Source organism: Ranitomeya imitator, chromosome 10, assembly GCF_032444005.1.
Source record: "Ranitomeya imitator isolate aRanImi1 chromosome 10, aRanImi1.pri, whole genome shotgun sequence".
In the NCBI taxonomy this organism is placed as follows: Eukaryota; Metazoa; Chordata; class Amphibia; order Anura; family Dendrobatidae; genus Ranitomeya; species Ranitomeya imitator.
This window is the reverse complement of record NC_091291.1, coordinates 160,844-185,867: the sequence shown is the minus strand read 5'-3', so window position 1 is coordinate 185,867 and position 25,024 is coordinate 160,844. Positions and strand designations below refer to the sequence as shown.

The 25,024-nt window shown below is 45.7% G+C and overlaps 1 protein-coding gene across 9 annotated transcripts in view; it reads left to right on the top strand.

Moving 5' to 3' along the window:
- LRRC4B (leucine rich repeat containing 4B) overlaps positions 1-25,024 on the top strand; it is a 349,600-nt gene that overhangs the window by 255,863 nt on the left and 68,713 nt on the right. Inside the window, exon 1 of one of the 9 annotated variants that reach the window (XM_069742772.1) lies at positions 5,284-6,345. The exons of 6 other annotated variants lie outside the window; for them this stretch is intronic. The gene's annotated coding sequence lies outside the window, so the exon portion shown is untranslated. Of the gene's footprint in view, positions 1-5,283; positions 6,346-25,024 lie in introns of those variants that run through there. 2 more of the 9 variants (XM_069742773.1, XM_069742777.1) reach the window with 2 other exon arrangements.

The following is a 25,024-nucleotide window of genomic DNA, read 5'->3' as shown; positions in this document are numbered from 1 at the left end:
AAAAAATATATATATAAAAATATACAGCAGCAAAAAATAGCAACAATTACTGAAAATGGACACAGAGAGGACTGGGTAAAAAAATACTAAAGAATATTATTGGAGAAATAAAGAACAATGTATATATCCTGAGTGTATAGATGGCGATATAGGTATGAAAATGATATATACAGTGGGGCAAAAAAGTATTTAGTCAGTCAGCAATAGTGCAAGTTCCACCACTTAAAAAGATGAGAGGCGTCTGTAATTTACATCATAGGTAGACCTCAACTATGGGAGACAAACTGAGAAAAAAAAATCCAGAAAATCACATTGTCTGTTTTTTTAACAATTTATTTGCATATTATGGTGGAAAATAAGTATTTGGTCAGAAACGAACAATCAAGATTTCTGGCTCTCACAGACCTGTAACTTCTTCTTTAAGAGTCTCCTCTTTCCTCCACTCATTACCTGTAGTAATGGCACCTGTTTAAACTTGTTATCAGTATAAAAAGACACCTGTGCACACCCTCAAACAGTCTGACTCCAAACTCCACTTTGGTGAAGACCAAAGAGCTGTCAAAGGACACCAGAAACAAAATTGTAGCCCTGCACCAGGCTGGGAAGACTGAATCTGCAATAGCCAACCAGCTTGGAGTGAAGAAATCAACAGTGGGAGCAATAATTAGAAAATGGAAGACATACAAGACCACTGATAATCTCCCTCGATATGGGGCTCCATGCAAAATCCCACCCCGTGGGGTCAGAATGATCACAAGAACGGTGAGCAAAAATCCCAGAACCACGCGGGGGGACCTAGTGAATGAACTGCAGAGAGCTGGGATCAATGTAACAAGGCCTACCATAAGTAACACACTACGCCACCATGGACTCAGATCCTGCAGTGCCAGACGTGTCCCACTGCTTAAGCCAGTACATGTCCGAGCCCGTCTGAAGTTTGCTAGAGAGCATTTGGATGATCCAGAGGAGTTTTGGGAGAATGTCCTATGGTCTGATGAAACCAAACTGGAACTGTTTGGTAGAAACACAACTTGTCGTGTTTGGAGGAAAAAGAATACTGAGTTGCATCCATCAAACACCATGCCTACTGTAAAGCATGGTGGTGGAAACATCATGCTTTGGGGCTGTTTCTCTGCAAAGGGGCCAGGACGACTGATACGGGTACATGAAAGAATGAATGGGGCCATGTATCGTGAGATTTTGAGTGCAAACCTCCTTCCATCAGCAAGGGCATTGAAGATGAAACGTGACTGGGTCTTTCAACATGACAATGATCCAAAGCACACAGCCAGGGCAATGAAGGAGTAGCTTCGTAAGAAGCATTTCAAAGTCCTGGTGTGGCCTAGCCAGTCTCCAGATCTCAACCCTATAGAAAACCTTTGGAGGGAGTTGAAAGTCCGTGTTGCCAAGCGAAAAGCCAAAAACATCATTGCTCTAGAGGAGATCTGCATGGAGGAATGGGCCAACATACCAACAACAGTGTGTGGCAACCTTGTGAAGACTTACAGAAAACTTTGACCTCTGTCATTGCCAACAAAGGATATATTACAAAGTATTGAGATGAAATTTTGTTTCTGACCAAATACTTATTTTCCACCATAATATGCAAATAAATTGTTAAAGAAACAGACAATGTGATTTTCTGGATTTTTTTTTCTCAGTTTGTCTCCCATAGTTGAGGTCTACCTATGATGTAAATTACAGACGCCTCTCATCTTTTTAAGTGGTAGAACTTGCACTATTGCTGACTGGCTAAATACTTTTTTGCCCCACTGTATATATGTATAAGACAAATGGCCATAAATGATAGAAAAAAATAAAATAAAAAGGCACTCAGCAAGCCAAGTGAGGGCTACTAAAAAACATATAAAAAGTGTAATAAAAATCATGTACGAATATAATAACCGCTAATAATATGAAAATGTGCACATTGGCAATAAAGTGCAAAATAGAGGTGTAAGACACAATAGTCCAAACCAGTGTGAACAAGGGTAGAGGCAGACCTCTAAATAATAAACTAGAGGATACACATAGCGTGCAAAAAATAGTGAGAGATGAGCCCAGAGTCACAAAAGCTGCCAGGTGCAGAGAAAAAAATGCGGCCGAAAATATATATATATAATTACCTCTGCCAACTACGTGTCCGGTCCTCCAGGTACAGCGCACCCCATTTTATTTTACCGTACCTTTCCCTGTTTTTACTATTTTAATTGGGATGCTTATACATATTCACACTGGTGTTTATGATATGTCTTGATCTTCATACTTGAGGTTCTTTTTTCGATACTATGGAGATACTAGATGCATTGGCGCTATACTAGGGAGATACCAGAGAGACACAGGAGACATACTGAGGAGATACTAGAGGCATTGGCGCTATACTAGGGAGATACCAGAGAGACACAGGAGACATACTGAGGAGATACTAGAGGCATTAGCGCTATACTAGAGAGATACCAGAGAGACACAGGAGACATACTGAGGAGATACTAGAGACATTGGCGCTATACTAGGGAGATACCAGAGAGACACAGGAGACATACTGAGGAGATACTAGAGACATTGGCGCTATACTAGGGAGATACCAGAGAGACGCAGGAGACATACTATGGAGATACTAGAGACATTGGCGCTACGCTATACTAGGGAGATACCAAAGAGACACAGGAGACATACTGAGGAGATACTAGAGACATTGGCGCTATGCTAGGGAGATACCAGAGAGACACAGGAGACATACTGAGGAGATACTAGAGGCATTGGCGCTATACTAGGGAGATACCAGAGAGACACAGGAGACATACTGAGGAGATACTAGAGGCATTGGCGCTATACTAGGGAGATACCAGAGAGACACAGGAGACATACTGAGGAGATACTAGAGACATTGGCGCTATACTAGGGAGATACCAGAGAGACACAGGAGACATACTGAGGAGATACTAGAGGCATTGGCGCTATACTAGGGAGATACCAGAGAGACACAGGAGACATACTGAGGAGATACTAGAGGCATTGGCGCTATACTAGGGAGATATCAGAGAGACACAGGAGACATACTGAGGAGATACTAGAGGCATTAGCGCTATACTAGAGAGATACCAGAGAGACACAGGAGACATACTGAGGAGATACTAGAGACATTGGCGCTATACTAGGGAGATACCAGAGAGACACAGGAGACATACTGAGGAGATACTAGAGACATTGGCGCTATACTAGGGAGATATCAGAGAGACACAGGAGACATACTGAGGAGATACTAGAGGCATTAGCGCTATACTAGAGAGATACCAGAGAGACACAGGAGACATACTGAGGAGATACTAGAGACATTGGCGCTATACTAGGGAGATACCAGAGAGACACAGGAGACATACTGAGGAGATACTAGAGACATTGGCGCTATACTAGGGAGATACCAGAGAGACGCAGGAGACATACTATGGAGATACTAGAGACATTGGCGCTATACTAGGGAGATACCAGAGAGACACAGGAGACATACTGAGGAGATACTAGAGACATTGGCGCTATGCTAGGGAGATACCAGAGAGACACAGGAGACATACTGAGGAGATACTAGAGACATTGGCGCTATACTAGGGAGATACCAGAGAGACACAGGAGACATACTATGGAGATACTAGAGACATTGGCGCTATGCTAGGGAGATACCAGAGAGACGCAGGAGACATACTATGGAGATACTAGAGACATTGGCGCTATACTAGGGAGATACCAGAGAGACACAGGAGACATACTGAGGAGATACTAGAGGCATTGGAGCTATACTAGGGGGATACCAGAGAGACACAGGAGACATACTGAGGAGATACTAGAGACATTGGCGCTATGCTAGGGAGACACCAGAGAGACACAGGAGACATACTGAGGAGATACTAGAGACATTGGTGCTATACTAGGGAGATACCAGAGAGACACAGGAGACATACTATGGAGATACTAGAGACATTGGCGCTATACTAGGGGGATACCAGAGAGACACAGGAGACATACTATGGAGATACTAGAGACATTGGCGCTATACTAGGGAGATACCAGAGAGACACAGGAGACATAGTATTTGCACATTAGAGGAGCCATGTCCCAATAAACGTTATGTTACAATGCGTTGATGAAAGGTAATAAATGATTGCTATAAGGCTACTTTCACACATCAAGTTTTCATTGTCAGGCTAAATCCGGCGAATGTTGGAAAAACTGGATCCGGCGCAGATTGTGAAAAACTGATGCGACGGATCCGTTCTTTTGACGGATCCGGCCAGCCTATCTAGATTATTGGATAAAAACGAAATTTGGAGCATGCTCGGTTTAAAAAATCGGATCAGGCCGCCGGATCCGCTTTTTTCCGGATCCGGCACCTTCTGGCTCCCATAGGCTTCCATTCTAGCAAACAGCCGTAAGCACCGGATCCGGCACTTTAGGCTTTTTCACCGGAGACCAAAAACGTTGCAGTGGACGTTTTTTCAAGAAACCGGAAGCGGCAGATTTGCCGGATCCGGCGAAACGCAATGTCATCTGGTGCAATCCGGCACTAATACAAGTCTATGGGAAAAAAGCCTGATCCGGCGGCAACATTCACCTGATCCGGTTTTTTGAAAATTTGCCGGATTTAGCCTGACACTGAAAACCTGATGTGTGAACTGTATGTGAAGGTCTCTGATGTGGTCAGTAGGGTGGAGGCCACTGAAGCCTCTGAGATCCTCTCGTACAGATAATGTGGCGTCGTACACACTTGGATTCCATCATGGCGCTTCTATAGTGGACTCTTTACTCTGTAGCGCCCATGATGGTAATGCTTCGTATAATATAAATTGGCGTTGCCGTTTTGTCTCTGCGTCGTTTTGTCTCTGCGTCGTTTTGTCTCTGCGCCGTTTTGTCTCTGCGTCGTCGTTTTGTCTCTGCGTCGTCGTTTTGTCTATGCGCCGTTTTGTCTCTGCGTCGTTTTGTCTCTGCATCGTCGTTTTGTCTCTGCGTCGTCGTTTTGTCTCTGTGTCGTCGTTTTGTCTCTGCGCCGTTTTGTCTCTGCGCCGTCGTTTTGTGTCTGCGTCGTCGTTTTGTCTCTGCGTCGTCGTTTTGTCTCTGCGTCGTCGTTTTGTCTCTGCGTCGTCGTTTTGTCTCTGCGTCGTTTTGTCTCTGCGTCGTTGTTTTGTCTCTGCACCGTTTTGTCTCTGCGCCGTTTTGTCTCTGCGTCGTTGTTTTGTCTCTGCGTCGTCGTTTTGTCTCTGCGTCGTCGTTTTGTCTCTGCGTCGTCGTTTTGTCTTTGCGCTTTTTGCAGCGTACTCCATGCCCATGGCCTTTCTTCGTCTTGTCCCTCTTCCCATGTACACAGGTCATCTCTTGCTTCAGCCTCCGCCTTCCTGGTAGGAGGAACATGGTCTGTACCACACAGATGGATTTGATCCCTCTTCCTCTTGCAGCCGCTTCTGCGCCTCATTTTCGCGAATAGTAACATGACAACCAATCAGAATTATTCCTGCTGGAAATGGCTAATTAGATAATGGGATTTAATTTGTTCCCTGAAGTGCACAGAAGGGGTTAAACCAAGGAGGCTTCTCCGCACGTCTGTTTCTGGTCCCCGGGGCCTTGGCTGCGATATTGGGGTGTCCTGCAGATTTTCAGGCCGCCATCAGACCTCCCCACCACTACTAGGAGGAGATTGAGCGATTCCATGGACTGTGATGGGGGCAGGCTGCTGCAAGCATCCATTCATTTGGCGGTGGGTGTCGGGCTGGGAATGATGGGCTTTTCTTGCAAGATGGAATCGTAGTGCAGCTGCACAGAGAAAACAAGAGGACATTGGCCGAGAGAAGGATGGAGGGGAAGGCGAGCGGCGAGAGGTTCCCTGCACTGCTGTGTGACTAGAAACCATAATTACATCACAAAGGAGAAATTATTTCACTCGGAAAACAGAGCTGCCAGGGGGAGGGCAGGAAGATCTGGAGACCAGAGGCATCCACCACCAGTGAGACGAGGACCCCAGGATGCAGCACCTGGATCTGGTCACCTCTGGGGGGCAGCAGGGTTTGGGGGGCCTGCACCCCTCTGTTATGGGCCCTGCACCCACTGAGCACACATTGGTGCCTCCTGCTTTGCAGCATTATTTCTTCTGACTTCTCTGGACTGAGGAACTAAGGACAGGAACCATACTTGCTCATTCACATTGGACCTTAGCCCCAGTATTTGTTACCGAATTCTCTTTTATTTTCTCTGGAAGCAAAGGGGGAGAGTTGGTCGTGATTGAATCCCCTCCGAGATGCAGGAGGAGGAGGAGGAGGCGAGAGGAGCATTTCTAAGGATGTGAGCCAGACCTGGAGATGGGTGAGTGGTGGTAACCATAGAAATGGTTCCAGTGGAGGGAACAGGCGAGGGCGATGGGGACACTTTTTCCTGGATGCATGCATTCTGCCCTCAGCCTGTGTTCTACATGATGAGATGATGTACTGTTAGTGCAGCCATGTTGGTTCATCACCATAAAGCTAGACGTGTGCTCTTCATTGATGCCACAGGCCATCGCTTCATCCTTCCACCTCATAAATGTGTTTTCTTTACGATCCCATTGCTTGCTTGAAAATCTGAGCTTCTTTAGGGCAGCAAGAGTAGGCCATCTCCGAGCTACATTAACCTGCACATTGACAATTCGGTCATCATCTGGACCTGAGCGGCATTCATCTTGTCTCTACCCACATGTGACCAAGAATCTGCACACAGCTGTAATAACCTTTCCTCTCTTAGAGAAGAAGCAGCTGCGGAGAGCTTCTGGCTGCTTCCCTCCCACGCTGCATCTTCATTCTCCATTACCACATCCCAGCAGATTCTCTCCTCCCACAGCCTCGTACCAGAGATCCCCACAGATCCTCTTCTCCCTGTCTTCTCCCGCAGATCCCGGCAGATCCTCTTCTTCCTGTCTTTTACCACAGATCCTGGCAGATCCTCTTCTCCCGCAGATCCTGGCAGATCCTCTTCTCCCGCAGATCCCGGCAGATCCTCTTCTCCCACAGATCCCGGCAGATCCTCTTCTCCCTGTCTTTTACCACAGATCCCGGCAGACCCTCTTCTCCCAGTATTTTACCACAGATCCTGGCAGACCCTCTTCTCCCGCAGATCCCGGCAGATCCTCTTCTCCCTGTCTTTTACCACAGATCCTGGCAGACCCTCTTCTCCCAGTCTTCTACCACAGATCCCGGCAGACCCTCTTCTCCCAGTCTTCTCCCGCAGATCCTCTTCTCTCTGTCTTCTACCACAGATCCTGGCAGACCCTCTTCTCCCAGTCTTCTCCCGCAGATCCCGGCAGATCCTCTTCTCCCTGTCTTTTACCACAGATCCCGGCAGAACCTCTTCTCCCGCAATCTTTTACCACAGATCCCGGCAGACCCTCTTCTCCCAGTCTTCTCCCGCAGATCCCGGCAGATCCTTTTCTCCCTGTCTTTTACCACAGATCCCGGCAGAACCTCTTCTCCCGCAATCTTTTACCACAGATCCCGGCAGACCCTCTTCTCCCAGTCTTCTCCCGCAGATCCCGGCAGATCCTCTTCTCCCTGTCTTTTACCACAGATCCCGGCAGACCCTCTTCTCCCAGTCTTCTCCCACAGATCCCGGCAGATCCTCTTCTCCCTGTCTTTTACCACAGATCCCGGCAGAACCTCTTCTCCCGCAATCTTTTACCACAGATCCCGGCAGACCCTCTTCTCCCAGTCTTTTACCACAGATCCTGGCAGACCCTCATCTCCCAGTCTTTTACCACAGATCCTGGCAGACCCTCTTCTCCCAGTCTTTTACCACAGATCCTGGCAGACCCTCTTCTCCCTGTCTTTTACCACAGATCCTATTAGACCCTCTTCTCCCAGTCTTTTACCACAGATCCTATTAGACCCTCATCTCCCAGTCTTTTACCACAGATCCTGGCAGACCCTCTTCTCCCTGTCTTCTCCCGCAGATCCCGGCAGATCCTCTTCTTCCTGTCTTTTACCACAGATCCTGGCAGATCCTCTTCTCCCGCAGATCCCGGCAGATCCTCTTCTCCCGCAGATCCCGGCAGATCCTCTTCTCCCACAGATCCCGGCAGATCCTCTTCTCCCTGTCTTTTACCACAGATCCTGGCAGACCCTCTTCTCCCAGTCTTCTACCACAGATCCTATTAGACCCTCTTCTCCCAGTCTTTTACCACAGATCCTGGCAGACCCTCTTCTCCCGCAGATCCCGGCAGATCCTCTTCTCCCTGTCTTTTACCACAGATCCTGGCAGACCCTCTTCTCCCAGTCTTCTACCACAGATCCCGGCAGACCCTCTTCTCCCAGTCTTCTCCCGCAGATCCTCTTCTCTCTGTCTTCTACCACAGATCCTGGCAGACCCTCTTCTCCCAGTCTTCTCCCGCAGATCCCGGCAGATCCTTTTCTCCCTGTCTTTTACCACAGATCCTGGCAGACCCTCTTCTCCCAGTCTTTTACCACAGATCCTGTTAGACCCTCTTCTCCCAGTCTTCTACCACAGACCCTGGCAGACCCTCTTCTCCCTGTCTTTTACCACAGATCCTATTAGACCCTCTTCTCCCAGTCTTTTACCACAGATCCTATTAGACCCTCATCTCCCAGTCTTTTACCACAGATCCTGTTAGACCCTCTTCTCCCAGTCTTCTACCACAGATCCTGGCAGACCCTCTTCTCCCTGTCTTTTACCACAGATCCTATTAGACCCTCTTCTCCCAGTCTTCTACCACAGATCCTAGCAGACCCTCTTCTCCCAGTCTTCTACCACAGATCCTGGCAGACCCTCTTCTCCCTGTCTTTTACCACAGATCCTATTAGACCCTCATCTCCCAGTCTTTTACCACAGATCCTGTTAGACCCTCTTCTCCCAGTCTTCTACCACAGATCCTGGCAGACCCTAACCTATCATTACGTTCACAATTCAATACAATGTATTAATCTCATCTCCATCATTCCTAAAAAAAAATAATCATTTCTCCCTATTATGTCTTTTTTTTTTACTGTTCCTTAATATATCATCATCACTATATACCGATATTACGTGCTATTCAGTACTAACTTTTCATTCTCATCACTATTCAACAGTTATTTATTTTTTGGTACCTAAAAATGCATTGACTATAATCAATAAGTTTCTGTGTTAAAATTCAACTTTCATCAAAAATACAATATTTTACACAGATTTCAAAATGAACATAATAATATAGCAAAAGTGAAGGTACCAATATACTTTACTACATAGGACCAAAACCAAACATATTGTAATCTCAGAGTTACAGTTGTGCTCAAAAGTTTGCATACCCCAGCAGAGTTTTTGCTTTCTTGGCCTTTTTTCAGAGAATATGAATGATAAGGCCAAAACCTTTTCTCTGCTCATGGTTAGTGGTTTGGTTGAAGCCATTTATTGTCAAACTACTGTTTTCTCGTTTTAAATCATAATGACCAAAAACATTCAAATGACCCTGATCAAAAGTTCACATACCTCATTTCTTAATACCGTGTGTTTCCCCCCAGGGCCGTATTTAGAGTTTTTGCTGCCCTAGGCACTTTTTGTGCTGCCTCCCCCATTGGTGACTATGACTAAAGGTACCGTCACACCAACGATCAGGCCCCTGTTGGGAGATCGTTGGTCGCTGGGGAAAGTCCAGCACTTTATTTTGTCGCTGGATCTCCCTGCAGACATCGCTGAATCGGCGTATGTGACGCCGATCCAGCGATGTCTTCACTGGTAACCAGGGTAAATATCGGGTTACTAAGCGCAGGGCCGTGCTTAGTAACCCGATGTTTACCCTGGTTACCAGCGTAAACGTAAAAAAAACCAAACACTACATACTTACCTTCCGTGTCTGTCCACCGGCGCTCTGCTTCTCTGCACGGGCAGTTTTTCTGCATCTGCCATGTAACGCATCACTTACAGCAACACTGCGTTCGGCCTCATTCATTCCCTGTGGGACTTGCAGACATGTGCCGCACTTGCGGTTTTGCCGCGATCCGGTAAATGCGGTACTTGCAGCAACGGAAAAAAAGCGCTGCTAGCAGTAAAACCGCAAGTGCTGCACATGTTCGCAAGTAACATAGAGAATCAGTAAGGGGTCCAAATCTATGTATATGCCCATGTAGCTCTTTCAAAGACAATTCCAGCAATATTTTTACATGTTCAGTCAATTCATCTGAAATCGGTTTGCATACAAATGAGGGAGTAGATCTGTTACTCCAGCTCTATACCCCCTCAGTACCATATTATATAGTATATAACACAGCCACATAGTACATAGCACAGCCACGTAGTATACAGCAGCCACGTAGTATATAGCAGCCACGTAGTATATAGCACAGCCCACGCAGTATATAACTCAGCCCACGTAATATATAGCACAGCCAACGCAGTATATAACAAAGCCCACGCAGTATATAACACAGCCCACGCAGTATATAACACAGCCCACGCAGTATATAACACAGCCCACGCAGTAGATAGCACGGCCCACGTAGTATATAGCACTGCCCACGTAGTATATAGCAGCCAGGCAGTGTATAACACAGCCCACGTTGAATACAACATAGCCCACGTAGTATATAGCAGTGTGGGCACCATATCCCTGTTAAAAAAAGAATTAAAATAAAAAATAGTTATATACTCACCCCACGGCGTCCACCGAAGCTGTACCGATGCGCGCGATGCTGCCGCCAGATTCCGTTCCCAGTGATGCATTGCGAAATTACCCAGATGACTTAGCGGTCTGCCGCCAGCTTCCGTTCCCAGTGATGTATTGCGAAATTACCCATATGACTTAGCGGTCTAGACCGCTAAGTCATCTGGGTACTTTCGCAATGCATCACTGGGAATGGGAGCTGGTGGCAGCATCGCACATCGGTGGACGGAGGAAGGTGAGAATAGCACTATTTTTTGTAATTATTTTTAACATTTTATCTTTTTACTATTGATGCTGCATAGGCAGCATCAATAGTAAAAAGATGGTCCAGGATGGGGCGACACACTGGCACTGACAGCTCCGCACACACATAGAGCTCCACACACACACACACACACACACATACATACAGCTCCGCATACACACACAGCTCCACAAGCATACATACAGTTCCGCTGCCCACGCACACACACTTACAGCTTCGCTGCCCACGCACACACACTTACAGCTTCGCTGCCCGTGCACGCAGACATACAGCACCGCACAGACACACACATTCATACAGCTCCGCGCGCGCACACACACACACATACAGCTCTGCTGCCCGTGCACACACACACATACAGCTCTGCTGCCCGCACACACACACAGCACCGCACAGACACACACATACATACAGCTCCGCGCTCACACACACAGCTCCGCTGCCCGTGCACGCACACACATACAGCTATGCTGCCCACATACAGCACCGCACAGACACACGCATACATACAGCTCCGCGCGCGCACACACACATACAGCTCCGCGGTCCGTGCACGCAGACACATACAGCTCTGCTGCCCGCACACACACACATACAGCTTTGCTGCACACACACACATACGGCTCCACTGCCCGCGCACGCACACACATACAGCTCTGCTGCCCGCACACACACACATTCATACAGCTCCGCGCGCACACTCACACATACAGCTCTGCTGCCCGCACACACAGCTCTGCTGCCCGCACACACACACAGCTCTGCTGCCCGCACACACACACAGCTCTGCTGCCCGCACACACACACAGCTCTGCTGCCCACACACACACACACAGCTCTGCTGCCCGCACACACACACAGCTCTGCTGCCCGCACACACACACAGCTCTGCTGCCCGCACACACACACACACACACACACACACACACGCAGGCACACGCACACCAGCACTGGCAATGTTTGCTCCTAGGACCCAGATAGAGTGAGTGGGGGTGTATTATACCCCACCCCCACCACTCACTCTCTGGCTCCGTCTGCCGGGAGCAAAGATCAAACATTCAAGGGCTGCTGTGTGTTTGCACGGCTCCTCCAGCCTCAGGCACTACTGTCAGAGAGGAGGCTGAGGAATGTGAGGAAAGGGGTGAGGACCGTGAGGTGAGTCACAGACAGAGCCGTGCATTGCAGCAGGCAGCGCGCGGGCAGGAGCCAGGAGGGACATCATTAGAGACAGTACACTACTTACTGTGTATGTACTGCTCTACTGCGAGTCCTCTAGGCAGGCAATGTGAGTCCAGGACAGGACCCAGGGTCGGGACACAGGGCGCCGCTGCTCCACCTCAGCAGTCACATTCCCCCCGGGCACCAGTGAGGCTGTGAGCAGGGGGTCACTGTGTCTCAGCAGGGGAAGTAGGGAGAGTCGGCACCAGCACCACGTGTTCTGGCTGCCGCTCTGCCGCCCCTGTCTTCAGGAAGGGACGCACAGGACTAGTATATAAAAAAAAAAAAAAAAAAAGGAAAAAAAAAGAAAAAACCTTGCTGAGGTGCCGCCCCCTCGCCTGTCCCCGCCCTAGGCACGTGCCCTCAAGTGCCTAGTGGCAAATACGGCCCTGTTTCCCCCTCTAACATCAATGACAGCTTGAAGTCTTTTGTGGTGGTTGTGGATGAGGTTATTTTCTCAGATGGTAAAGCTGCCATCTCTTCTTGGAAAAAAGCCTCCAGTTCCTGTAAATTTCTGGGCTGTCTAGCATGAACTGTGCACTTGAGATCTCCCCAGAGTGGCTCAATGATATTGAGGTCAGGAGACTGAGATGGACACTTCAGAACCTTCACTTTGTTTTGCTTTAGCCAATGACAGGTCGACTTGGCCTTGTGTTCTGGATCGTTGTCATGTTGGAACGTCCAAATATGACCCATGCGCAGCTTCTGGGCTGATGAGTGCAAATTTGCCTCCAGTATTTGCTGATAACGTGCTGCATTCATCTTTCCTTCAACTTTCCTTCAGCTTTGACCAAGTTTCCTGTGCCTTTGTAGGTCACATATCCCCAAAACATCAACGATCCACCTCCGTGCTTTACAGTAGGAATGGTGTTCCATTCATCATAGGCATTTGTTGACCTCTCTCCAAATGTAACATTTATGGTTGTGGCCAAAAAGTTCAATTTTGATCTAATCACTCCAAATTACCTTGTTCCAGAAGTTTTGAGGCTTGTGTCTGTGCTGTTTTGCGTATTGTAAGTGAGATACTTTGTGGCATTTGCGTAGTAATGGCTTTCTTCTGGTGACTCGACCATGCAGCCCATTTTTCTTCAAGTGCCTCCTTATTGTGCATCTTGAAACATCCACACTGCTAGTTTTCAGAGAGTCCTGTATCTCAGCTGATGTTATTTGTGGGTTTTTCTTTGCATCCTGAAAAATTTTCCTGGCAGTTGTGGATGACATTTTTGTTGGTGTACCTGACCGTGTTTTTGTTTTACAGAGCCCCTGATTTTCCATTTGTTAATCACAGTTTGAACGCTGATGACTAGCATGATCAATTCCTTGGTTATCTTTTTATATTCCAAAGACATACTGATAGGGATTCTAGATTGTGAGCCCCATCGGGGACAGTGATGATAATGTGTGCAAACTGTAAAGCGCTGCGGAATATGTTAGCGCTATATAAAAAATAAAGATTATTATTATTATTATTATATCCCTTTCCTGCTTTATACAGTTCAACTACCCTATTTCCTGTAGATCCATTGACAATTATTTTACTTTCTCCATGACTCACAATTAAGAAACGTCAGTGGCTGGATGAAAAATGCAAAAGTCTGTCTTGATCCCAGAAACTCACTCAGCTTTTATGCACACACACTGATTACAAGTAAATAGGTCACAGGGGAGGATGTTATTGTTACGATACCCGAGTATTAATGCTGCAGGGGAAACTACACCCAGCAGAAACGGAACTGGACCAGAAACCGGGTTACTAACATGAACACCAACAGGACCTTTCACATGAGACAGAGTGATCAGGTAAAGCAAAAGGACCTAAGATCATGTGGGAGGCGGTCAGGGGGGCGGAGCCAGATGCCGGGGAAACAGAGACGGGACAAGCATAAAAGAATAGTGAAACAAGCAGAGGTCATAGCCAGTAGATTAAAAAATACTAACGGGGAGAGTCAGAGAATAGTCATAAGCCAAGCCAGGGGTCAGTAATCCAGGAAAACGAATAAAGCTGGTGACAGCAAGACAATATGCAAGCCAGCACACACTTCAGAGGTCAAGCATACAGACTGCAGAAAAACCTATAGCTGACAAGGATACCAGGTTAGGAGTGAATATAAATAGCCCTCCCATCTTGAAAGAGAGGCTAAGAACGTTAACCCTGAGAGCACAGGACATAAACTTTGTCCTAACCATGACAGTTACCTTTAGTAGCCATTCACACCTATTCGTGCCAACTCATGTTCCAGGGTATGTGAACTTTTGATCAGGGTAATTTGGATGTTTTGGGTTGTCGTCATAATTTAAAAAGAGAAAACACAGTAGTTTGACAACAAATGGTTTCACCCAACCACTAACCATGAGTGGAGAAAAAGTTTTGGTGTTCTCATTCGTATTCTCTGAAAAAAGGCAAGAAAGCTAAAATTCTGCCCGGGTATGTAAGATTTTGAGCACAACTGTAAGTGCAATCTAATAACATTTCCTATTAATAAAGCTCAAAGAACGGGAGAAAGTACTGCGACTGGGCAGCTAAAAACTATGAATCTAATGCTCCTATGTAGAGTATCTGACTCTCTTTATTATCGATCTCTATGTATCTACCATCCCTATGTATCTACCACTTCTATGTATCTATCACACCTATGTATCTAACACTACTATGTATCTTACACGCCTGTGCAGTGGAGTAACGAGTCCGGTGCAACCCATGCAAGATTTGTACCGGGCCCCTTCCCATCCTGATTATATGTAGATAGATAGATAGACATCTATATATACATATAGATATATAGTACAGACCAAAAGTTTGGACACACCTTCTCATTTAAAGATTGTTCTATATATTCATGACTATGAAAATTGTACATTCACACTGAAGGCATCAAAACTATGAATGAACACATGTGGAATTATATACTTAACAAAAAAGCGTGAAACAACTGAGATTATGTCTTATATTGTAGGTTCTTCAAAGTAGCCACCTTTTGCTTTGATGACTGCTTTGCACACTCTTGACATTCTCTTGATGAGCTTCAAGCTGTAGTCACGGAAATGGTTTTCACTTCACAGGTGTGTCCTGTCAGGTTTAATATGTGGGATTTCTTGCCTTATAAATCGGGTTGGGACCATCAGTTGTGTTGTGCAGAAGTCTGGTGGATACACAGCTGACAGTCCTACTGAATAGACTGTTAGCTGCTTTTTTCTTGCCATAATACAAATTCTAAGTAAAGAAAAACGAGTGGCCATCATTACTTTAAGAATTGAAGGTCAGTCAGTCCGAAAAATTGGGAAAACTTTGAAAGTGTCTCCAAGAGTAGTGGCAAAAACCATCAAGCTCTACAAAGAAACTGGCTCACATGAGGACCGCCCCAGGAAAGGAAGACCAAGAGTCACCTCTGCTTCTGAGGATAAGTTTATCCGAGTCACGAGCCTCAGAAATCGCAGGTTAACAGCAGCTCAGATTAGACACCAGGTCAATGCTACACAGAGTTCTAGCAGCAGACATCTCTACAACAACTGTTAAGAGGAGACTTTGTGCAGCAGGCCTTCATGGTAAAATAGCTGCTAGGAAACCACTGCTAAGGACAGGCAACAAGCAGAAGAGACTTGTTTGGGCTAAAGAACACAAGGAATGGACATTAGACCAGTGGAAATCTGTGCTTTGGTCTGATGAGTCCAAATTTTTTTTTTTTTTTGAACAATAAATTTTTATTGAAGTTTGCAAAAGTAAATGGTACAGGAAAGGAAGGAACTTTAACGTTATCCAATAGTACATTGCATCATAAAAAGTATAACAGTCCTTCGCTTATGTTCCAGTTACCAGCAATAAACATAACACAAGTCATAGCGAAGGACGAGTGTAACAACAAAGACAAAAACAAACATAAAATGTGGGACAAGCGTTCAGGGGGGGGGGGGGGGAGAGGAAGGGAGAGGGGGACCCGAGAAGGGATTATAGTAAATCTGTATCCGTTTGGGTAGTTTAGTCAGGCGCCTGAGGACTTACGTTAGACAGTCGGGATACCGGAGCCGCAAAAGGGGTGTGGCTTGCATATTCTGCCCAGGGGAACCAAATAAGTTCAAATCTGTCGACTCTGTCAGTTAGTATAGCAGTTAATTTTTCATTTACCATATACCAGGATAGGTGAGATTTAACTCCTGATAAGTCCAAGCCTGGTTTTTTCCAAGCCGAAGCTATAGTTTGTTTAGCTGCTAAAAATATAAATGTCAAACCAATCTAATCAGTTTTTATGAAGAGGTAAGCTATAGGCTGGACCACGGTGAGTCATTGGACGTGGTATATCTCGATTTTTCCAAAGCGTTTGATACCGTGCCGCACAAGAGGTTGGTACACAAAATGAGAATGCTTGGTCTGGGGGAAAATGTGTGTAAATGGGTTAGTAACTGGCTTAGTGATAGAAAGCAGAGGGTGGTTATAAATGGTATAGTCTCTAACTGGGTCGCTGTGACCAGTGGGGTACCGCAGGGGTCATTATTGGGACCTGTTCTCTTCAACATATTCATTAATGATCTGGTAGAAGGTTTACACAGTAAAATATCGATATTTGCAGATGATACAAAACTATGTAAAGCAGTTAATACAAGAGAAGATAGTATTCTGCTACAGATGGATCTGGATAAGTTGGAAACTTGGGCTGAAAGGTGGCAGATGAGGTTTAACAATGATAAATGTAAGGTTATACACATGGGAAGAGGGAATCAATATCACCATTACACACTGAACGGGAAACCACTGGGTAAATCTGACAGGGAGAAGGACTTGGGGATCCTAGTTAATGATAAACTTACCTGGAGCAGCCAGTGCCAGGCAGCAGCTGCCAAGGCAAACAGGATCATGGGGTGCATTAAAAGAGGTCTGGATACACATGATGAGAGCATTATACTGCCTCTGTACAAATCCCTAGTTAGACCGCACATGGAGTACTGTGTCCAGTTTTGGGCACCGGTGCTCAGGAAGGATATAATGGAACTAGAGAGAGTACAAAGGAGGGCAACAAAATTAATAAAGGGGATGGGAGAACTACAATACCCAGATAGATTAGCGAAATTAGGATTATTTAGTCTAGAAAAAAGACGACTGAGGAGCGATCTAATAACCATGTATAAGTATATAAGGGGACAATACAAATATCTCGCTGAGGATCTGTTTATACCAAGGAAGGTGACGGGCACAAGGGGGAATTCTTTGCGTCTGGAGGAGAGAAGGTTTTTCCACCAACATAGAAGAGGATTCTTTACTGTTAGGGCAGTGAGAATCTGGAATTGCTTGCCTGAGGAGGTGGTGATGGCGAACTCAGTCGAGGGGTTCAAGAGAGGCCTGGATGTCTTCCTGGAGCAGAACAATATTGTATCATACAATTATTAGGTTCTGTAGAAGGACGTAGATCTGGGTATTTATTATGATGGAATATAGGCTGAACTGGATGGACAAATGTCTTTTTTCGGCCTTACTAACTATGTTACTATGTTACTATGTTACTATGATAAGGGCCCGGGAATATCTAGGAATATTAGGAATACGCTTATTTAATAGAGCTTCCCAGGGGTTTTTCTTAAGGTTAATATTCGTAATTGAAAGAATCAAGAAATAAACTCTGGTCCAGAACCTTCGAACTATTGGACATAGCCACCAGATATGAAGCATATCTCCTATGGAGTTACATCTCCGAAAGCAGTTTGGGGAATAGTTAGCCAACAGCCTTTGCTACTCTGGCAGGGGTCAGGTACCATCTGGTTAACACTTTGTAGTTAGTCTCCAACATGAGGGTATTGAGCAAACCCCCGGTGGAGGAAGACCAAATTTGGGTCCACTCCGAGTCTGTCAGCGTTGAACCTATGTCAGACTCCCAGCGAACGGTATAACCCAGGGACCTCCTCTGGGTTGGGGAATGAATGTGTGAATAAAGAAGGGATATGATACCTGGGGCATATGGGATTTGGCGGCATCTCTGTTCAAAGGGGGTGAAGGAATAAGGGGGGGGGGCAGAGTTTCTTAGTAAGGATTGAACAAAATTTTTAAGTTGCAGGTATCGAAATATTTCTCTCGATGGGAGATGGTATTTTTCACTCAATGCAGAAAATGGGATAATTCCATCCACGTTGAAGAGGTGATGAACTCTCGTTATTCCCGCAGCTACCCATAATCGGAAGTCCCTAAGGGAATCCATTCCCGGAGGGAACTGGGCATTACCCCACAGGGGGGCCAAGGGCAAAAATGGTGAAATTAAGTGAGAGGAGTATTTTAATGAATCCCAGATTCTGAGAGAATGAACCATGATGGGGTTAGTAATTTCTCTCCGGTGTACTGGGAGTGATGAGTCCAAATTTGAGATCTTTGGTTCCAACCACCGTGTCTTTGTGCGACGCAGAAAAGGTGAACGGATGGACTCTACATGCCTGGTTCCCTCCGTGAAGCATGGAGGAGGAGGTGTGATGGTGTGGGGGGCTTTGCTGGTGACACTGTTGGGGATTTATTAAAAACTAGATGGTGGCCCGATTCTAACGCATCGGGTATTCTAGAATATGCATGTCCACGTAGTATATTGCACAGCGACGTAGTATATTGCCCAGCCACATAGTATATTGCCCAGCCACGTAGTATATTGCCCAGCTGCGTAGTATATTGCCCAGCCACGTAGTATATTGCCCAGTCACGTAGTATATTGCCCAGCTATGTAGTATATTGCCCAGTCACATAGTATATTGCCCAGCTGCGTAGTATATTGCCCAGCCACGTAGTATATTGCCCAGTCATGTAGTATATTGCCCAGTGACGTAGTATATTGCCCAGCTACGTAGTATATTGCCCAGCTACGTAGTATATTGCCCAGCCACGTAGTATATTGCCCAGCTACGTAGTATATTGCACAGTGACGTAGTATACAGCACAGAGCCACGTAGTATATTGCCCAGCCACGTAGTATATTGCCCAGCCACGTAGTATATTGCCCAGTGATGTAGTATACAGCACAGAGCCACGTAGTATATTGCCCAGCCACGTAGTATATTGCCCAGTGACGTAGTATACAGCACAGAGCCACGTAGTATATTGCCCAGCCACGTAGTATATTGCCCAGCCACGTAGTATATTGCCCAGTGACGTAGTATACAGCGCAGAGCCACGTAGTATATTGCCCAGTGACGTAGTATACAGCACAGAGCCATGTAGTATATTGCCCAGCCACGTAGTATATTGCCCAGCTACGTAGTATATTGCCCAGCCACATAGTATATTGCCCAGCTACGTAGTATATTGCCCAGCTACGTAGTATATTGCCCAGCCACGTAGTATATTGCCCAGTCACGTAGTATATTGCCCAGCTACGTAGTATATTGCCCAGCCACGTAGTATATTGCCCAGCTACGTAGTATATTGCACAGTGACGTAGTATACAGCACAGAGCCACGTAGTATATTGCCCAGCCACGTAGTATATTGCCCAGTGACGTAGTATATTGCCCAGCCACGTAGTATATTGCCCAGCCACGTAGTATATTGCCCAGTGACGTAGTATACAGCACAGAGCCACGTAGTATATTGCCCAGCCACGTAGTATATTGCACAGCGACGTAGTATATTGCCCAGTGACGTAGTATATTGCCCAGCTACGTAGTATATTGCCCAGCTACATAGTATATTGCCCAGTGACGTAGTATATTGCACAGCGTCATAGTATACAGCACAGAGCCACGTAGTATATTGCCCAGTGATGTAGTATATTGCCCAGTGACGTAGTATATTGCCGAGTGACGTAGTATATTGCCCAGCCACGTAGTATATTGCACAGCGACGTAGTATATTGCCCAGCCACGTAGTATATTGCAGAGTGACGTAGTATATTGCCCAGCCACGTAGTATATTGCCGAGTGACGTAGTATATTGCCCAGCTACATAGTATATTGCCCAGTCACATAGTATATTGCCCAGTCACATAGTATATTGCCCAGTCACGTAGTATATTGCCCAGCTACGTAGTATATTGCTCAGCTACATAGTATATTGCTCAGCTACATAGTATATTGCCCAGCCATGTAGTATATTGCCCAGCCACGTAGTATATTGCTCAGCTACATAGTATATTGCTCAGCTACATAGTATATTGCCCAGTCACATAGTATATTGCCCAGCTACGTAGTATATTGCTCAGCTACATAGTATATTGCTCAGCTACATAGTATATTGCCCAGTCACATAGTATATTGCCGAGCTACGTAGTATATTGCTCAGCTACATAGCATATTGCTCAGCTACATAGTATATTGCCCAGTCACATAGTATATTGCCCAGTCACGTAGTATATTGCCCAGTCACGTAGTATATTGCCCAGCTACGTAGTATATTGCTCAGCTACATAGTATATTGCCCAGCCACGTAGTATATTGCCCAGCCACGTAGTATATTGCCGAGTGACGTAGTATATTGCCCAGCTACATAGTATATTGCCCAGTCACATAGTATATTGCCCAGCTACGTAGTATATTGCTCAGCTACATAGCATATTGCTCAGCTACATAGTATATTGCCCAGTCACGTAGTATATTGCCCAGCTACGTAGTATATTGCTCAGCTACATAATATATTGCTCAGCTACATAGTATATTGCCCAGCCACGTAGTATATTGCCGAGTGACGTAGTATATTGCCCAGCTACATAGTATATTGCCCAGTCACATAGTATATTGCTCAGCTACGTAGTATATTGCTCAGCTACATAGTATATTGCTCAGCTACATAGTATATTGCCCAGTCACATAGTATATTGCCCAGCTACGTAGTATATTGCTCAGCTACATAGTATATTGCTCAGCTACATAGTATATTGCCCATCTATTTAGTATATTGCCCAGTCACGTAGTATATTGCTCAGCCGCGTAGTATATTGCCGAGCTACGTAGTATATTGCTCAGCTACATAGCATATTGCTCAGCTACATAGTATATTGCCCAGTCACATAGTATATTGCCCAGCTACGTAGTATATTGCTCAGCTACATAGTATATTGCTCAGCTACATAGTATATTGCCCAGTCACATAGTATATTGCCCAGCTACGTAGTATATTGCTCAGCTACATAGTATATTGCTCAGCTACATAGTATATTGCCCAGTCACATAGTATATTGCCCAGCTATGTAGTATATTGCCCAGTCACGTAGTATATTGCTCAGCCGCGTAGTATATTGCCCAGTGACGTAGTATATTGCCCAGCTACGTAGTATATTGCCCAGCCACGTAGTATATTGCCCAGCCACGTAGTATATTGCCGAGTGACGTAGTATATTGCCCAGCCACGTAGTATATTGCACAGCGACGTAGTATATTGCCCAGCCACGTAGTATATTGCACAGCGACGTAGTATATTGCACAGCGACGTAGTATATTGCACAGCTACGTAGTATATTGCCCAGCTACATAGTATATTGCCCAGTGACGTAGTATATTGCACAGCGTCATAGTATACAGCACAGAGCCACGTTGTATATTGCCCAGTGATGTAGTATATTGCCCAGTGACTTAGTATATTGCCCAGCGACGTAGTATATTGCCCAGCCACGTAGTATATTGCCCAGCCACGTAGTATATTGCCGAGTGACGTAGTATATTGCCCAGCCACGTAGTATATTGCACAGCGACGTAGTATATTGCCCAGCCACGTAGTATATTGCACAGCGACGTAGTATATTGCCCAGCCACGTAGTATATTGCCGAGTGACGTAGTATATTGCCCAGCCACGTAGTATATTGCCGAGTGACATAGTATATTGCCCAGCCACGTAGTATATTGCCGAGTGACGTAGTATATTGCCCAGCTACATAGTATATTGCCCAGTCACATAGTATATTGCCCAGTCACGTAGTATATTGCCCAGTCACGTAGTATATTGACCAGCTACGTAGTATATTGCTCAGCTACATAGTATGTTGCTCAGCTACATAGTATATTGCCCAGTCACATAGTATATTGCCCAGCCACATAGTATATTGCCCAGTCACATAGTATATTGCCCAGCTACGTAGTATATTGCTCAGCTACATAGTATATTGCCCAGCCACATAGTATATTGCCCAGTCACATAGTATATTGCCCAGTCACATAGTATATTGCCCAGCTACGTAGTATATTGCACAGCTACATAGTATATTGCTCAGCTACATAGTATATTGCCCAGTCACATAGTATATTGCCCAGCTACGTAGTATATTGCTCAGCTACATAGTATATTGCTCAGCTACATAGTATATTGCCCAGTCACATAGTATATTGCCCAGCTACGTAGTATATTGCCCAGCTACGTAGTATATTGCTCAGCTACATAGTATATTGCTCAGCTACATAGTATATTGCCCAGTCACATAGTATATTGCCCAGCTACGTAGTATATTGCCCAGCTACGTAGTATATTGCTCAGCTACATAGTATATTGCTCAGCTACATAGTATATTGCCCTGTCACATAGTATATTGCCCAGCTACGTAGTATATTGCTCAGCTACATAGTATATTGCTCAGCTACATAGTATATTGCCCAGTCACGTAGTATATTGCCCAGTCACATAGTATATTGCCCAGCTACGTAGTATATTGCTCAGCTACGTAGTATATTGCTCAGCTACATAGTATATTGCCCTGTCACATAGTATATTGCCCAGCTACGTAGTATATTGCTCAGCTACATAGTATATTGCTCAGCTACATAGTATATTGCCCAGTCACGTAGTATATTGCCCAGTCACGTAGTATATTGCCCAGCTACGTAGTATATTGCTCAGCTACGTAGTATATTGCTCAGCTACATAGTATATTGCCCTGTCACATAGTATATTGCCCAGCTACGTAGTATATTGCTCAGCTACATAGTATATTGCTCAGCTACATAGTATATTGCCCAGTCACACAGTATATTGCCCAGCTATGTAGTATATTGCCCAGTCACGTATGTCACAGATTAAAAAATGAACATACTCCCCTTTGAATCCGAAGGCCCATTGTAGTTCTAACATACTCACCTTCGGATCCCAGGGGCCCTTGTAGCGCGCGGCTGCCGCCATCTGCTGTTCCCAGGATGCATTGCGAAATTACCCAGATGACTTAGCGGTCTTGTGAGGCCGCTAAGTCTTCTGGGTAATTTTGCAATGTATCGCCAGGAACGGAAGATGGCGGCCGGCTCTGCGGACAACGGAGGGTGAGTATAGCAGGTTTTTTGTTTTTTTTAAATTATTTTTAACATTATATTTTTTACTATTGATGCCGCATAGGCAGCATCAATAGTAAAAAGTTGGGGACACACAGGGTTAATAGCAGCGGTAATGGAGTGCGTTACCCGCGGCATAACGCGGTACGTTACCATTGGCATTAACCCAGTGTTAGCGGTGACCGGAGGGGAGTATGCGGGCTACAGGCACTGACTGAGGGGCGTAAGGAGCGGCCATTTTCTTCCGGACTGTGCCCGTCGCTGATTGGTCGTGGCTCTTTTGCCGCGACCAATCAGCGACTTGGATTTCCTTTTTTTTTTTTTATTAAATAGATTTTTATTGAAAGCGAATATGAACAATACAATTTATGCATTTTCCAGTATATTACAAAATTTTTACATTTTCCAAACCCCCAACAATCCCAACAAAACCCAAACCTCTCCCTCCCCTGACAGCTCATACCCAGTTATACTTTGTTACCAGTATTGATGGCTCTTTGAGCCATTTGAATCACTTATGTCCGCTTGTTCTTTAGCACTCTCTTCCTTTCAGAGGCCCTCATCCTCCCATTTCCCATACCTACTATCCCAGCTCGAGCCACGGAGACCACATTTTATCAAACGTTTCTATTTTCCCACGTCTTTTGTATACCCCCCTTTCCAAATTGAGACCATGTTTAACATATTTCAGGAATTCACCCCTTGTAGGCGGATCATCCTTGATCCAGTTCCTTGCTATTACCTTCCTTGCCATATATAATAGCCTAGCTATTGCTATCTTCCAGGTGTTATCCACTCTAATTTCCTCTACATGTCCCAGTATACACACTATCGGATCTCTCGGCACTCTGCATTTATACGCCCCTTCCACACGGCTCATTACCACCAACCAGAAAGCAACCAGTCTTGGACATGTCCACATCATGTGGTATATTCCTGCATTCTCAGTCTTACATCTCGGGCATTCAGAGTCCGCACGCAACCCCGCTCTGTGCAACACTTCCGGTGATTTATAGACTCTGTGCAAGATGTACAGCTGCGATAGTCTATACGGCTCGCTCAGTGACACTCGTGGAACCCACTCCAACACCGACTCCCAGGTTTCATCCTCCATTGGGCCTAAATCTCTTTCCCATTTCGCTCTCGCTTTTAGAGGGAAGTCTAGTAAATATGCATGTAGAAGGTCCTTATAAAGGGTGGTAATGACTCCCCTTGTGGACCCTTCCCCACATACGTATTCCAGAACTATGTCCTCCTGGATCTCAATACCACCGCCCTTGTTTTGCGCTTTAAAGGCATGTTTCATCTGAGCATATTGATACTCCCCAGTCGGTCTCAATCCAAACTCTCCCTGCAGCTGCGAAAAGGACTTTAATCCTTGTTGTTGAATTATCTGAGCCACCAAGTGGATTCCTTTGGCCTGCCACTCCACCAGCACTCCAAGAGCCGCAAACTCAACCAAATTATTATTAAGCCATATCGGTGTAAATTTAGTCAGCCCCGTAACCCCCCGAATATGTCGCAGTCTGGTCCATAATTTATGTATCAAAAACATAGTTGGGTATAATTTCCCCAATACTCCCAAGGAGCCATCCTCCAGACACTGCGCCACCGGTCTTCGGTTTGTCACCCTCTCCATCAAGTGTTGTACCGCACTGGTAGACGCTCCCCGCGCC